This window comes from Oryctolagus cuniculus, chromosome 2 (assembly GCF_964237555.1).
Source record: "Oryctolagus cuniculus chromosome 2, mOryCun1.1, whole genome shotgun sequence".
NCBI lineage: Eukaryota > Metazoa > Chordata > Mammalia > Lagomorpha > Leporidae > Oryctolagus > Oryctolagus cuniculus.
The window spans coordinates 6,480,445-6,494,466 of record NC_091433.1 but is presented as its reverse complement, the minus strand read 5'-3'; the positions used below and the strand labels follow the sequence as shown (position 1 = coordinate 6,494,466).

At 42.1% G+C, this 14,022-nt stretch overlaps 1 pseudogene; it reads left to right on the top strand.

Moving 5' to 3' along the window:
- The window catches only part of LOC100349819 (aconitate hydratase, mitochondrial-like), a 115,018-nt pseudogene extending 106,531 nt beyond the window's left edge, over positions 1–8,487 (top strand).
- The last annotated feature ends 5,535 nt before the right edge of the window (positions 8,488–14,022 follow it).

Below are 14,022 nucleotides of genomic sequence, written 5' to 3'. Positions count from 1 at the left end.
AAACAAGTATTCCCACCAGAATACAAAACCTGAGTGCAATCATAAAGAAACATCAAGCTCTCAATGAAGAATGTTCTACAATGGGCCTTGGTTCCTTTAAAATAACAATGTCATGAAAGTGGGAAACTGAGGAGCCTTCCAGAACAAGCAGGCATCCCATATCAAAGAGTGAAGTTCTGACACTTTGCTGGGACAACTGGCTGGCAAGTATAGCATATTGAAGGGCAGAGTAGGTGAAAGCATTGTAACAGTGTTACATTTCCTAAATGTAGCCATACTGTGTTGTAGAGAATATTCCTATTCTTGGGGATTATGTGTGGAAACATTAAGAAATAAAAGGTCAGGATGTATGTTACCTACATCAAATTGTTCAGAAAAAACATTAAATAAATTTAGAATGTATAATCTGCATGTACCCATGTTTATATATATGTATGTATATATGCATATTTCTATCTATCCGGCTTTCTAGAGATGATAAAGCAAATACATCAAAACATTATAAATTGGCACATCTGGAAAAAGTACATACTGAAGTTCCCTTGAGAGAATGCTTTCCCAGGAATTCAATGAGCCTTAGAAGTTTAAACAAATTGAAGTTTCTATTAATAGCTAGTAATTATTGCATGTCCATCCCTTGCTAGGGATTATCCAAGGCATTCGTTCTAAGCGTTTTACTGGCTCTGCAGGTTGAAATTGTGTTTTCATTTCCATTTTTAGACATGAGACCAAAGGTGAATGTGCAGCCTTGGACTTGAATTCAGACCAAGGTCACTTCTTTTCACCTTAGGGAGAACAGTTTACGTGATGCCAGGTAATAAGAGGTGAGGTTCTAACCATTAGGATCTCACAGCTCACATGGAGGAGAGAAAGATAAGCAGGTAACTGGGTACCACAATGTGATGTGGCATGTGCCACTACATTCTTCCAGCCAGTTTGCATTGAATAGTCACTAGGTGCCAGGTGTTGTGCCATGGTCTTCTGGAGCAAGACACCCAGTCCCTTCTCTTCACAACTTACATGGCAGTGGATACAACAGATACTACTGAGCTTCACTCTGTATGCTGCCATGGCAGCACACATCGAGGCATCTAATCCAGATGAGAAAGTTCAGAATTCTGCTCAGAGGGAATCACTGTTGCCTTCACTGAGTTTCAGAGAATAGTAATCTGGGGAATCTTATTCTTCCCTGTGACTTCTAAACACCTAGCACATCAGGAACTCCCTGATTGGTGATTCTGGAAAGAGGAGACACATGTTTTCTCTACTGTGTGGAATCTATGCTGTTGAATAAAGAATGAGGCGAAGGAGCTCTCCTGGAATGCCAAGAAGCCTACTGGGCTGATCTCTTGCTGGACGCTAACCTCTCTGTCACCTTCCAGGTCAGCAGATCTAGTGGGCAAGCTCGAGCAAGTTGTCCTTTACACACAGAGAAAAGAATTTGGGAGTGGCATCACGGTGGTTAGCCGCAGCCATGGGAATTTCTGTACTCCCTGGCTTCTGTGTTTAGCTTTCAGACCACAGGAAATGCTTTATCAAGAAAAGCCACTCAGATCACTTTCTCTTCATGATATCCTTGAGTTGCTCAACACTTTTTGGTTATTTATACCCAAGGAGAAAACCAAGAAACCCACCCAAAGCTGTACCTCGGGTGTTGTTCTTGCCAATGCCTTGCAAAACCTGTGGCCCAAGTGCTGCTTGGCTGCTTGGCTGCTTGGCTCAGAACAAGGGCTCTGGCTTCCTCCAAAGATAATCATCACAGTAAGAACACAATATGCTTTCCAATTCGCTCAGTGCTTTTCTTAACAGGGTCTCATTTGCTCACAGAGCAGCTTTACAGCATGTTAGAAACCCTTGGAGATCAAAGGCTTAGGGATTTGCACACTGCTTTCAGTGTTGCTGCAGGAACCTGGGAAGTGGCCAGCCCATTTTCTGCCCTGTGCCCAGCCGGCCACGCCAGCTGGAGCCGCCTGCTTGTGCTTGTTCCGTGCATTGTAGTTCCCAATTACATTGCGCTTAAGAAATAGACCTCATTGCTGCAGAAAAGATAGTTTGGAGACTGCCCATCAGTTACAATTCCTTCTCACGGTTGATAAAGAAACACAAGCTCAGAAAGGAAAACATCATTTACCTAAACTCATAAAGCTAACTAGTTGTGGGGGAGGCACTAAACCCTAGTCTTGGGTGTCATTTTAGGTTCTAATTGAGAGCATGCAATTGCTGTACTTGACTAAACTGGTCATAGGGAATGCGAAAGTCCAGTGATTTCACTCTAGAGGAGAGAAAAACACTCAAGCTAAAATAATTTCAAAATCCCTGAAATAAAAAATTTTTGGCATGTGCCCCTTCCTTGTGCACCTGCTGCTGTTTGAGCTCCCGGACTCTGAGGAGCTGTGGGAGGCCGGAAGCATCCTTAGCACTCTGGCGCTGGCACCAGTGAACTAGTGGAGGCAGCCACCTTTGCCTGCCTGAGCCTCAGTTTCCTCTTCCTCTGGAAACCAGTTTGAGAGATGAGCATCACTTAGCCCCTCTTTGACTACCTAAAAAAGGGAATATGAGCCCTGACATGTTCTTTCTAACATACAACATTTTCTCTCTAACATAAAACTGTAAATCCTTATAAGAAGTCTCCAAACAGTTCATGGAAATGATGATGCATAGATTTTAGCACTTTTGTGCCTCAAAATAAACAAATCTTTTAATTCCGTTTTCCGTAAACCTTTTGCAGTACCCTCATATAATATTCAACTTGTTCCAAACTGGAACACTGGGCAATGCAATCAGCTTCCAGATAAAGAAAACAAGCTGTAGTAGTTAGGCTCTCCAGGGAAACAGAACCCATGGACAGAGATAGATGCACATACAGAAACAGATATAGATATGTAGATCTGTATATAAAGAATTTGTTATAAGCAATTGGCTCACATGGTAATAGAGGCTGAGAAGTTCTGGGAGAACTTCTGGAGATCCAGGAAAGCTTCCACCATAGTTCATTTTGAGTCCTTAGTCCTAAGACCTGAGAACCAGTTGCTGGTGATGTAATTGACAGCAGTGAGAAAGCCCCTAGGCTGCACAAATTTCCTTTCAAAAGAGAGACTTGGGTTTCCCTGTTTGACATTAGCACCTTTCTGAGCTGGAATGATATATAAGAAAAAGAACACAGAACAGAGAGGAGACAGGATATGAACTCACAACCAGACTGAATTTATTCAAAGGAAATAATCTTGCAGAGGTTGACCAACTGCCAGCGTGCACACAAACTGAACATGTGGCAGAGGGCCCAGACCACAGCAGGCTGGGTCATTTTATATCTTAGGTGTGCTAGGGGTAGGGGTGGGGAGCAACAGGTGGAGGTGAGCTTCTCCATGCTGGTTCTTCAGTTTGGCCCACTGGCTTCCAAACCTGGGGCAGAATGCACAGAGTGGGATGGGGAACCATACAGGGTGTGAGATTGAATTGGTCTCTTGAAAGAAGTTGGGGGTAACAAGAACCTATAATGGTTGAGGCTTATGTCCTTGTTCCATCATGGTGGACCTGGAGACGGCTCCTGGAACCCACCACAGTGACCTCTGAAAGTCACCTGGTGGTGCTAGGATTGGGGGGCGGGGGGCAGCTGTGGGTGCTGTAGCTGAGTCAGCAGACCCAGGAGAGCCACAGGGACCCAGATTGGGAATTACTAGCATAAACATGCTTAGCAGAACCAAGCAGTTCAAACTCACTTCTTCCTGTAACAGTAAGAATACTGTTTTATAATTTCCTTATATGTAACCTCTTGAACTGGTTTTCATATTATCTCTTCCTTCCTTCTTCCCACCCAGTAATATCTGTCTCTCTCTCTCCCTCTCTCTCTCTCTCTCTTTTTCTCTCCCCACCCCTGCTCCCTTTCCTCCTTTCTTTTTCCTTTCTTCTATTCCTCCAAAATAATTACACTTTTTCTGCTCAATCCCTGAAACATCAGCACATGCATTTATTTAAAAACTGATGACAACAGTGAAATTACTGAAAACCATACAAAGCCATTAAAAACTATAAGCTTGAGTATTTATGCTTCATGAAATTTACACTAATTGGAGAGATTTTGAAGCTAGACATTGCCTTCCTCTATCATGAAAATAAAATGGTAACTTTTCCTCTCTAAAAACACAGCTTGCCAGAATTCTTTTATGATGTCTGTGGGTTGTTTCCTTTCTATGAAAGTAGAATATTCATCTTATTGTCATAAGGAAAATCCAGGAATGTCTACACATGTTCCACAGTTTAGGGGATACATTAATGCTCCCAGTTGCTTTTCTACTCTGCTAGCCTAAGGAAAATATACACACAGGCAGCCCTCAGTGGCTAAGGAGGATTGGCTTCAGCACTCCCTCCTCGATACCAAAATGCATAGACGCTCAGTCCCTTGTCTAAATGGCATACAATTTGAATAGAATCTGCACATAGCTCCCCTTATAGCTGAATTCAGCTCTGGACTATTCATAATACATACTACAATATAAACTCCAGGATAGTAGGTGTTGCACTGTATTGTTTAGGGAATAATGAAACCAAACTGTCTGTGCATGTTCAATACAGGCACAATTTTCATTCCAGAGTTGGTTGAAACACTTGGGTAAGGAGAATCAACTGTATACATAATTTAGTTACTGTTGTTTGTCATCTTGCAAATGATAATATTCATCAAATCATGTGGAACAACCTATTGTATCTTCCACATGTACTGTAGCCTGGAGTTGAAACTCAGCCCCTTTGTTTGATGCTGGAATTAACAGACAGAGAGGTGAGAAGGGGCACTGGGAATAGGAAGGCCCTGAGAGTGCATCACACAGCTGCTCTGTGCTAGAAGGTTGTTGTATTGCTCCTATCCTACCCCAAGCTGCCTCTGTAGTATTGCCAGGAATTTAGTTCTGAAGATATCTGTGGGCACATAGGTGGTCAAATCTACTAATTCTACCTTCCTTAATGTCCAAAATTTGCACAAGAATATTAAGTAAAAATTTGCTACTTGAACATAAACTTACACAATTAACCCATCAAAATGTAAATTTTATAAATCCTCTTACACATTTAAAAGTTAGCTACAAACCTTAGATTCTCTGTATGTCTCAATAAAAGCACAAGCCTAATGTGCTACATTTCACTAACTGCCTGAAATACCCTAAAAATAGACAAGACACTTACAAATTATGCAATAATTACAAAACATATTTTTCGTACATAAACCGTGAGAAAACTCTTGATCTTGTGGGCTTAATAATGAAGAATAATCAATTTCTAAATTATTTACATACCCAATGTATTTTAATGAATCAAGATTATAGTGACCTATCAAATATCAAAGGAAAAGATGGTTGCAAATCAACTAAGATTATGGTCCATCAACATTGATTATTGATCAAACCAATGGACACAGTTGGAACTTTGATAGTTAAACACTTGAAGGCATTTCTTACCTGGGTTCCTTTCAGAATCAAGATGGACTCATTGTGTTAAGGGAAATGTTAAGTTATTCTTTCTTCTGCAAACTGGCTTCTCTGCTCTGTTCCTCCAGTGTGTCTGTGTTGTGGAATGTTTTGTGGGCTGAATTGTGTCCTCCTCAAAATCTCTATGTGGAAGTCTTCAACCAGGTGCCTCAGAAGGTAATTGCATTTGGAGATAAATCCAGTTACGTTTGAAGGCATTAGGAGCTCAGACTTCAACATGAGAATTTGTTGAAAAGGTAATTAAAGAAAAGAGGTCATTAGAGTGAGGTCTAATCCAGTTGGACACAGATACACCCAGAGGGAAGACAATGGAAAGACCCCAGGAAGGGAGGCTATCCATTCGCAAGCCTAGGAGAGGGACCTGGAGGAAAATGGTCTTACCAGCCCTTGGGACTCACCCCATCAACACTACCTCTTGGAACTCCCAGCCTCCAGGAATGAGTGATGATGCACTGTGGCTGTGAAAGCCACCCAGTCTTTAGCACCTTGGGTAGCAGTCCTTGGACTAGTTTCAATTCATAATCTAACTCGTTACACATGTTTTTTTTGCCTCTCAGCACAACTGGTTGTCTTTCAGAGGTTTTCTTTTCCAGGAGATTAGAGACTGAGTTGAGTTATTACCTCTTCTTTCTGAATTCTCACCAGTCCATCATGCAACAACCCATCGACACTCTTATCAGTGCTTGTCTATGGTCCTTTGACTTGTTGGGCCCTCACTGCTCCTTGTGAAAGTTCTACCTCCTTTCAGAACCTCTTTTCCTACCCCTTCATACTAGGCACAGAAATAGGCAAACACACACACACACACACATACACACAAACTACATACCTGCACTTTCAAACATGTACCTGGAAAAACAAAAGGTCAATTATGTGAAGCCTCCTATTGATTTTAGTTAATTTAAAAATTGTTTTCATCCTTCTTTTGCATTATCATTATCCCTGAAACATTTTAATGAAGTAATTTCCTCTTTGAATACCATGGTTTTCTTATAGACTGAATCCATTTCAATTAGCTATAGTACGTAGTCTCCTTTGATGCTTAAATGATTACAACCTGGCCAGTGGAAGTCTTTTAAGTCTCTCTTTGGTCCATTCAGTGTGCCCATACACATTTTTTAAAACTCCCTTTTCTTTTGGAAGTCACTGTAGCTTGACCATGTCATCACGGGTGCAGAAATTGGGGCCACCACTTCCATGTTCCCTTACAACAACAGGATAAACAAATACTTGAGCAAGACAGGCCGGGCAGACATTGCCAATCTAGCTGAGGAGTTTAAGGATCACCTGGTACCTGACCCTTGCTGCTGTTATGACCGACTGATTGAAGTTAACCTCAGTGAGCTGAAGCCACACATCAATGGACCCTTCACCCCTGACCTGGCTCACCCTGTGGCAGAAGTGGGTGCCATGGCAGAGAAGGAAGGTGGTCCCTGGACATCTGCATGGGTCTCATCGGCAGCTGTACCAATTCAAGCTATGAAGACATGGGGCCCTCAGCAGCTGTGGCCAAGCAGGCCCTTGCCCACGGACTCAAGTGCAAGTCCCAGTTCACCATCATGCCGGGCCCTGAGCAGATCCACGCCACCAGCACAGGTCCTGAGGGATGTGGGTAGCATCATCCTGGCCAATGCCTGTGGCCCCTGCATTGGCCAGTGGGACAGGAAGGACATCAAGGAGGGGGAGAAGGACATCAAGGACGGGGAGAAGAACACCATTGTCACATCCTACAACAGGGGCTTCACGGGCCGCAATGACGCCAACCCTGAGACCCACGCCTTTGTCACGTCCTGGGGATCCTCACAGCCCTGGCCATCGTGGGAACCCTCAAGTTCAACCCAGAGACCTATTTCCTGACAGGCCAGGACGGCAAGAAGTTCAAGCTGGAGGCGCCGGATGCCGATAAGCTTCCCCGTGTGGAATTTGACCTGGGGCAGGACACCTGCCAACATCCCCTCAAGGACAGCAGCAGGAAGCTGGTGGACGTGAGCCCCACCAGCCAGCACCTACAGCGGCTGGAGCCTTTCGATAAGTGGGATGGCCAAGACCTGGAGGAGACCTGCAGATCCTCATCAAGGTCAATGGAAAGTGTACTACTGACCACATCTCTGCTGCCGGCCCCTGGATCAAGTTCCATGGGCACCTGGACAACATCAACAACCTGCTCATCAGTGCCGTCAACATTGAAAACGGCAAGGCCAACTCCATGGGCAATGCTGTCACCCAGGAGTTTGGCCCCACCCCTGGCATTGCCCACTACTACAAGAAACATGGCATCAAGTGGGTGGTGATTGGTGATGAGAACTACTGTGAGGGCTCCAGCTGGGAGCACGCAGTACTAGAGCCACGTCACCTTGGGGGCCGGACCATCATCACCAAGAGCTTCACCAGGATCCACGAAACCAACCTAAAGAAGCAGGGCCATGGCTGGCACCCTGGCTCACTAGGCTAATCCTCCACCTGCAGCGCTGGCACTGCGGGTTCTAGCCCCAGTTGGGGCGCCAGATTCTGTCCCGGTTGCTCCTCTTCCAGTCCAGCTCTCTGCTGTGGCCCAGGAGTGCAGTGGAGGATGGCCCAGGTCCTTGGGCCCTGCACCCACATGGGAGACCAGCAGGAAGCGCCTGGCACAGCCTGCAGGCCGTAGCAGCCATTTGGGGAGTGAACCAACCGAAGGAAGACCTTTCTGTCTTTCTCTCTCACTGTCTAACTGCCTGTCAAAAAAAAAAAAGAAGAAGAAGAAGAAGAAGAAGAAGAAGAAGAAGAAGAAGAAGGGCTACTGCCCCTCACCTTCACCTATCCTGCCGACTACAACAAGATCCATCCTGTGGACAAGCTGACCATCCAGGTCCTGAAGGACTTTGCCCCTGGCAAGCCCCTGAAGTACATCATCGAGCTCCCCAATGGGACCCAGGAGACCATCCTCCTGAACCACACCTTCAACGAGACCCAGATGGAGTGGTTCCGCGCCAGCAGCATGCTCAACTGGATGAAGGAGCTGCAGCAATGAGGTCGCGCTCCTGGACCCGCCAGACCGTGCCGGCCTCAGTGCTGCCTGTTGCATCGACCCGGATCTGATCCATCCAGGCCACGGCTTCCTTTCTTCCCCTCAGCCCCGGAGCGACCCACGACTGAGGGGCTCCTTACGGTCTTCAGCCCTCGCCCCCCTGTTGCCAGTCTGGTTCAGATCTCGAGCGGTCTCCCACAACTGTATTTATTTTTGATGACAACACCCCCATCTAAAGAAGTTTTTGCTCTGCCTAATCCTATCACTGGTGGCTGAAGATTTTAGAGAACTTTTTGTTCCTGCAAGGAAAATAAGAATCAAATTCAGCGACCAAAAAAATTTTTTTTTCTCCATCCCAACACATGGAATCCCTTGTTCTACAATGAGCCTTGATTCTTTTCAAGAACTACCTAGTGTTGGAAAATGAAGCATGACTGTTGGATGCCCATGAATGCAGGGAACACAAAGGTACCACTGCCAGACTACTCTGGGGAGAAAATAATATTTTCCTATTCAAGGCCATGAAGTTCACAATCACATTTATAATTTATTTCTAAGATGAATAAACTACTTGATTTTTTTTCCACTTAAGTATGCCTATTGTAATTTTTGAAATGGAATTCTCTTCGTTTTCACTTTCATTTTATGTCTCAATTTCCAATGTGACTTTATAATTATTTTATTGACTCTAAAGAATTCAAAACACCTCTTAAACTGCTTCTCCATATCCTTCCTCAACTGTCAGTAAACCTACAAAACAATTCAGCTGGCTGTGTGTATGTTATAAACACTGGTATGTTCAGGTTTCATAGAGTTGCTTCTTAAATTTAAGGTTTGGTTTACCAAAGATACAATTTGCAGGCCAAATGACCTTTACCTACTCTCTTACCCCTTTTACCCTCTTTTAAATTCACTTATCTCATCTATAATGTATTTTCCTTAAAACTAAACAAACAAAAACTGTAAAAAAGAAAAAGTAAGACCTCAAACCATGACTCTGAAATGAATGTCTAGGTATACAAAAACAAAAAAAAAAAACACTCAACTTCATTCAGCCATTCTTTTACCATCTGAACCTGAAGATGAAAAGAGTTAATTGTAAGATTTTATTATAACTTAAACCCTGTTCACACACACTATCTACATTTGTGCTACAACTTACCAGCTGCAGGCATTAAACTGGTGGGGTGATCACATAAGTGAAGGCAGCGAAGTCCTCACAGTCTGATGATGCTGGATTCCCAGTTCAGTACTCTGTCTACCCAATTTTATGAAGCATTCCATACATGAAAATGAATTCCATACTTGAGAAGCAACCATTCGCCCAGGACTAGACTCATCTTTTCCTGAATACCTGTCTGGAAGACATCCAACCAGAAAGGCCTTACTTACTGAGATAAAGGCCAGTCCATGAAGGACTGTGACCCCAGGTGCTCTGCCTAAACAGTGCCACACAAGGCTGCATTAAGGTTGCAAGGCATGCAAGCCCTCCCGGTCTGTTTTACTCATTCCAGTTCCCAAGGATAACACCCCACACTCTGTATCAGAGGTGCACATTATTTCCATTCCAACATAACCAATGAAGGAAAGCTCATGATACAGCAGTTTAATTACAGTATGCAAATTCTTATACTACCATTCCCTCTCATGTCTTACAGGTCATGCCTTATTTACAGGAGGGAGAACACAGCTCAGAAAAGGATGGTGATCAAAGGGGGAGGAAGGAAACAAAGGAACACTCGGTCCTCGCTGCACTCATCTACAACAATGTGGTTGAGAGTGTGGTAAGCAGTGAAGGGTCACACACTCATTGTCACAGCTGCTATCAGGGACATCATTCGTCATGTTTAGCTTTGGGTAAGCCATGTCTCTTTGGCATAACAAAAGAGTTCAAGCATGCATTGCAAATAATAGATGATTTTTATACACTCATTTTTAATTTATATACATGAAATTATGTTTTAATGTAGTTTTATGAGATCTGGCAAATGATTTCAGTAGTGTAACCACCACCACAATCACAATAAAGAATAACTGCAACAACACACAATAATCGCTGTCTCTGAATTCCAGCACTGCACTTACACCTATCCTTGAACCTCTGGCAACCACTGTCATGTCTTCATCCTACAGCTTTGCCTTTTCCAGAATGAGGGTGGATATCTGGCTTCATTCATTTAGCATAATTTGTAATGCATTTTAGAATCATCTATGTTGTTGCATAAATCAGTAATTTTTTTGTGACCTTGTAGCATCCTACTGCGTGGACAAGCCTTGTTTGTTTACTCATTCAACAATTAAGGGACATTTGGGTTGTTGACAGGCTCTGATGATTACCAATGACACTGCAATGATCATTTGTATATGTGTTTCTGTGTGATGGGTTTGTGTTTAACTCTCTAGGGAGTTGACAAAGTGTTTTCCAAAGGAACTGTTCCACTTTGTATTTCCACCTGCATTATGTGAGAGTGCTAATTGGTCTATAGCCTCACAAACACTTAGTGTTGTCAACCATTACTATTCTTGCTATTATTACTATTATTATCACAATTCTTTTTTTATTCATTTTTTAACTTTTATTTAATGAATATAAATTTCCAAAGTACAGCTTATGGATTACAATGGCTTCCCCCCCATAACGTCCCTCCCACCCACAACCCTCCCCTTTCCCACTCCCTCTCCCCTTCCATTCATATCAAGATTCATTTTCGATTCTCTTTATATACAGAAGATCAGTTTAGCATACATTAAGTAAAGATTTCAACAGTTTGCTCCCACACAGAAACATAAAGTGAAAAATACTGTTTGAGTACTAGTTATAGCATTAAATCTCAATGTACAGCACACCAAGGACAGAGATCCTACATGAGGAGTGAGTGCACAGTGACTCCTGTTGAATTCTAAGAGATACCTAGTGCCGTCTCATTGTTGCTTTTCTTTGCATCCTGCTAACAACTGATGATGTTGAACATATTACCCATCACATGTTTTTTCCACAAAATATCTGTTCAAATCTTTTGCCCAATTTAAATGAGCCATTTTCTTTTGGTTGTGTTTAATAAGTGATTTTCTAGGCTTATAACTTTTCAACTATATGAAAGCCAAGTAGCCAGGATTAATATAGACAAAAATTGAATTATTTTGCACAATAGGAAGGTAGATTTTTTAAAAGTCAAAAGATTGACAGTACCACACCAGTGCTTCTCAAAGTTTCATGTGCAAAAAAGTTACCTGGGGAACTTGTCAAGTATTTGGGTACTGACCCAGCAGGTCTGAGGTGTATCTGGGAATCTGAATTCTAAGACGCTTCTTGATGGTGCCACCCCTGCTGCTCTGTGCATCACATTTTGAATAACAAGCATCTGAAAGGTGTTGGCTCAAATTCTCTTTTCATAGATTAATTTTCCTTTACTTCTGGAAGACATAGAAATGAGACATTAATAAATATAATATTTAGACCTGGTCCTAAGGATATCATCCATAGACCAGAACTTGAATACATGTGTTGAAGAGCCCTTGTGAAACAATGGTCCAGAAATTGTGCTGTCTCATTTAATTCTGCTAATGAAGAGCATGGAGGAATGTTTACATTGAGCCTACTCCAGTGAGGGCAGAATCCTTACTAGAACAATAGTTTCCTATCCCCCAAAGCACTGAAATGCACTGAAATGCCCCAATGCACTGAAAATGTTCTGTGTCTTTCTCCTGGTAAAAAAGTGAGTGGGTAGTGTTCAGACAGACACTCCAGGATTTTACTTAAAAATGGTCATAAACAGAGGACAGAAAATAATATGGGTATTATGGAAACGTTGTTTTATATCACATGGGACATAAAATAAAATGACAGTAGAAAAACACTTTTATTGTATAAGTCTCTTTGAGGGTGGACTTTTTGCCACATTTCTGATTTTTTAGGAATGAAAATGTAACTAACCCAGAAAAGGGAATCATCTATGATCTTGACAATGCAAACGAGTTAATTATATGTATTGTAAAGGATCAACAGTGTGACCCATATAGAATCAGGAAGAAAATAATACAACTTCTATCTTTACTTCCTTTAAAATATAAAAAGAAATGGATTTACATTGGACTAATGATGATGGTATCTGTTGACACACAGACCTTCATTCCATCTCCATGTCATAGAGGAGAACATAATAAATTCCACTTTGGACATGAGTTTGAAATATCTTTAGGTTGTCAAGGAAGCTGTTACAGTGGCAATCACAAGAGAGGAACTCACAAGCTGAGGAGGTGACAGAATATACAGGAGACAGTTGGGGCACCTTTGGTGACAAAGGTGTAACCGGGAAAGGATTCTACATTTAGAGTCTCAGCAAGGAAGGACAATGAACAAGGACAACTGAGAGTTAAGAGTGGCAGGAGAAGCAGGTGGGCTCCCAGGAGAAAACAGTAGATGGAGTGTCAAGAAAGACAGATAGACCATATTAAATGTTGCTGGAGGGCTGTGTAAAATGAGGTTAGAACTTGCCTATGTGTTTGCTAACACAGAGCCCTATGGCAATCTCAACAAGACACTGGGCATTGCCTTAGATTCCTGTGCAAACTGGAAGCATGAAGGATCTGTGCCTAACCAAGGAAATAATTTTGTTGGTTGTTGACAAAGGTTTATATCACTTGATGTACATAAATACATGCATGCTCAGTGTGAAAATTAAAGAAATGCAAAAAGTAACAGACAAAAAATGCTTTAAAATAATCATCAAGGATTATATCATCTAAAACAACCCCTGTAATAATGTTGTGCTTAACTCCTGAGTTTTCTCATTTGCCAGTTTTTTCTTTTAATTTATTCCATATAATTGTGATTGTGTTTTATGCAACATTTTATGCAATGATTTTTTTCACTTCATTTTCTAACAACATTTTCCAAGTTTTAAATGCTTTGTAAGCATAATATGCCATAAAGTATACATACTATAGAGATATTCATCTCATTTAGATTGTTTTCCATTTGAAGGCACTATAAATTAAGCTGAAATGAGCATTTTCCTCTATAAACCTTTCTCCAAATGTTTTGGATTATTTTCCTACAGAGGCATATCACCTACAGAGATAGTTCCTGTTGAAAACTTTCTGGGTTAAATGTTAGAAGCACCCTCAAATTCTAAGGGACATCTGTGTATTCCAGAAAGAACAGAACCTGAAATTGATGTGGCGACAGGATTGTAAATTCCTGGTAGTTTTAATTCATCAACTCCTATGCATGCATCTCATTCCAATTTCCTTCCCCACACGTCAGAATCTTACTTTCCCCTTTTCCTCCAAGTTAATCTAGAATTCCCATGATTCTGAGCAGTAGAACATCACTGCCAGAGAAAATGGGGAGGGGAGAACAAGACAGGCAGAAAACAAGAGAAGAGAAAGGAAGAGGAGGGAAAATAGAGAGGGGGTGGTATGCCATTTGGTGTATTATTTTCAAGAAAGCCTTTTAGGTTGGATGTTTAGCTTGGTGGTTAAGACACCTGTGTCCCATATCAGAGTGTGTGATTTGATACAGGGCTCCGTTCCTAA